Genomic DNA, 4249 nt, shown 5'->3' with positions numbered 1-4249 from the left:
GAGTAACAGGAGTAACAAGTCTGTGTTCATCCTTGTACCAATGCTATGAGTATCACATGATCTCATAAAATCATTAATATTTTTCCGTACATAAATAACATTACAGAATACACATTGAGAGCCAACAGTTAATATCTTAATATCTAAACTAAACTTAACTCATAGTATAAACGCGAATATTAGTTAATTTGTTTGTTAACATTTCACGTCTAAGCTCAATCATCATTGCGAAATTTAGCATGCATGGTATCAGTAGTACAAAAACATAAATTACGCGTAAGAATAAGCGAAACCACGAACGAACACTAATTTACCCGTTATTTGTAACAAACATTTGAATATCGTTTGTCAAATGAGTCGTTCTTAAATTAAATCTTCAAAACCGTCCCGCCATATGGATCTAAGCGACAAAGGGAGTATTTGTGTGCATTTCGGATATGTTTGCCATGAGGAACATTCAGGCGGCAATTTGGCGCACATCCGGGTAGAAGAGGATCACGTGCAATCCTTTCGCAAGATTGCGGGATTCTTACGTTGAGCCACATTATCAACACCTTTCTGAAATTGGTTTGTATGCTTAAGGAGATCAGGGAGGATGGAGAAATTTGTGCGCAGCGATTTATCTTTCGTCGTTTTTTTTGTAAAATAATAGATTTTTGAATATTTAATATCAAATAAATACCTATTGTTCTAGCTCAGCAATAAGTAGTTACCAGTGCAATTTCGATGTTGTTTGATAATTTTAATTTACAAGCATTTAAATATTTTTGTCATCTTGTGCTTCTGCCGCACGTGTATCCACCAACCTACATTGGGGCATGGTGCAATATGCTTTAAATCTTCTCTTCAAAATAGATGCTTTAGTCCAGCAGTGGGGTTTTTGCAGGCTATTATTTTACTTTAAAGGCTCTTTATTTGTGTTTATAAATTAAAGACGCACATCCAAATCAAATTTAAATGATATATAAAATAATATATCAATTGTTATTCTAGTATTCACAGAACGATATTATCAATAAAAACTTTAATAATACAGGCCACACGAACTTTACCACTTGGCTCTCGTGGATTTTGTACGTACGATAAAAATGATGACCATCCCTCGGGGATAACCCTTTGTTTAATTAAATATATATATATTCAGCCCGAATGTAGATGTACTACCCTGACAAACTGCCAATAAATAATATTACCTCCACAATAAACGAAACTCTCGATAGTTTAAAATTGATATAAAATTATATTAAGTACAGTTAGTTTTCATTAATTTGATATTTATTTAAAATGTTTAAATGTCTGTGGTTTTACAATAACTACCTTTTATATATGTAAGTTACAAATATTAACATAACAACTGTATCTTTCATATGTCTCCGTCTGTCCCTTTCTAACAATCGGGTTAACATTACAAATGAAAATAATTTAACGCCGTCATAATTATAGTCGAGAAACAAAAAAATATGTGAGATATTTTAAAGATTGGTCGGCGAATTAAAATACATCTTATTAGTAGAATAAAAATCACGAGATAAAATGATTATTATACCCGAGCGGAGTCAGAAAAAAAAATCCATGGAATTTTTAATACATTAATTAACTCGAATCATTTTAAAATGGAATTATATTAACGGATAATCCAAATAATATAATGAATACCATATAATTTCGTTCAGAGATTATACCTGACATATATAGGTTACCGTCAAATCTCGAACTACGGTAAATCTTAAGATTTTCCAGTAAAACTTAATATTTACCGATTATGAATGGTAAATGTCCATAAAACTTTGGGATTCGAACTTTTACCATCATTCACTTGGTAAATCTTAGGATTTACAAGTTAGGCTAGGTTAGGTTGGAATTGAAAGTCCGAAAAAGTCGTCCCTTTTTAATAAATACCTACATTTACCAACTCATGTTGGTAAATCTTAGGTTTTACTGGAAAATCTTATAATTTACCTTAATTCGTGCTTTTACAGTAGCATATACATTATACATATACAGATATGTACATCGGTTTCGATTTACAAGCAATAATTTTGGCCAGTATACAATGTCAATGTAATTATGCCATCAATTATACAGAGATTATAGGTTATGGTGGATCAGATCATATCGGGTGACAGTCTTGAGTCAATTATGTTACGCAATTATAGTGTTAGTTTGTGTTATCTATGGTGATTTATTCAAAGGGATACATTGTGGCAACTAATAAAGGGTTGGATCGTTCGAAGGGCTGGATTGTTATTTAATTATTGGTGTATTCGAGGTTATTTCTTTGATATTTGAATATGTTGAACTATTGATTTGATAGTCACGTGTTATTCTAAAAATCAATAAGATCCCGTTCCCTTTTTTAAAATTAATTATCTCATCTGATTGGTTCGCTTGGAATAATCTAGAAAAAACTAGATCTATTCGATTAAAACTACTATACACAAAATATAAACAAAATTAAACTAAATATAAACAAAAAATTCATACAATAAACTTTATTAAAACAATTACAAATTTTGAACAATGTATTTAGAAGAACAGAGCTAACAATACTACTCCTCAAAATACAAATACAAAAAAATTTACTTCACGTTGAAAGTCAGACTCGAATAGCACATAAATTTATTAACGAACAGTTAATTGGACTACCGTGAACCATTTTGTGCAACTGCATGCCCTCATTCCAATTCTAGTTACCTTGCTGTTGGACACGAGAAATCCATCAACGTGTTTTGTACGATGTTCCTATTGATCGAGGACAATGCCGTAACGTCCTTGTTCTAAAACGTTAATATTCAGGAGATTCGTGTATCTTTTATTTTTGTAACGGCTTAAGTAGAGGGCAAAAAGTAATTTTGTAGCAGTACTTTGGAATATCTAGTAATACGCCCATGAGTATTTCATCTTGTATTGATATCTGTGGTCGTCATTGACATGGATCAATCAATACGATGACGCAAAATAATTATAGTCCACTTTATAACAATAACAATAATATTAAAACGGCATTTATATAGTATATGTTTACATTAATGAACAAGCTTACGATTTTTTTTTATGTTCCCAAACTAAAAAAACGACAAAGATAATATACACAAAACGCAAGATGTACCACGTTTCAGAGAAGATTTCAGTACTACAAGTATTTAAAACGGGATATTTACCATGTTTTTTTATTTTTATTCGGTGTAGTCTCGTGAACAAGACATTTGTAGATAATTTCGAAATATCGAGCTCCACCAAATAAAAATAAAAACATGGTAAATATCTCGTTTTAAATACTTGTAGTTATAAATATAACCATGTTAATTTAAAATGTTATATGATTTAAGTAGGTATATGATTGAATAGGTAGCTGCGCTTCACAGTTTCACTCGTTTTAAATTCCGAATATTCTAGATCAACTAAACTATATGCCCTATGTCTAATTTTTGAGTCAACAGCAATAACATAAAAGTTCTATATTTAAATTCATGAAAATAACGTTGAAGCGTGTGCCACCACGTTGTTTAAATGCGAGTAGGTGGATCCACTTGTGGAAATTTTTTAATCGAAAGATTAATTATAATCTCAAATCGAGCACATGAAAATTCAGTGGCAATTCTCCGAATTTGAACGTTCACTGTCCGAACTAAACTAGAACGAAGACCTAATGTTGTTTAATCACCTACATATGATTAGTCAAAAGCATAATATTCTAGGAGGAACAATCAATTTGGCGTTTGTAGAAATTGAACCAAATATTTAATGTAATTCTAAGAACAATATGTACGGCTCCTCCTATGCTCGCTGCTCCAATGCAGGTTAGTGCATTCACATGTGGCGAAATTTCGTTGAAATTAGACACATGCTGGTTTCCTCGGGATGTTTTCCTTCACCACCGAGCACGAGATGAGATAAACACCTGAAAAGTTAGGGGTGCTTGTCTGGGTTTGAACCCGCAATCATCGGTTAAGATGTACGTTCTAACCACTGGGCCATCTCGGCTCTAATAACGTTAACTAGAAATGAAGAAACAGAATAAAAGAACTGAAGAAAAAGAATATCGCTCTTGAAATACATCGGCATATTCAAAATTTATCAAGTGGAGAGGAAACAAGGTCATAACAACAAAATATTCATAGCACTACACTTAAAAAAAAAACATAAATGTTAATTTAACGAAAATAATAATTGTTTAATATTAAATGTAAGAACTCCGAAGTCTAAGAGATGCATGTAAATGTCTGAGCGAAACTAGAAGAAGCAATCA

This window comes from Vanessa atalanta, chromosome 12, assembly GCF_905147765.1.
Source record: "Vanessa atalanta chromosome 12, ilVanAtal1.2, whole genome shotgun sequence".
Lineage (NCBI taxonomy): Eukaryota > Metazoa > Arthropoda > Insecta > Lepidoptera > Nymphalidae > Vanessa > Vanessa atalanta.
Note: the sequence above shows the minus strand (reverse complement) of the source record.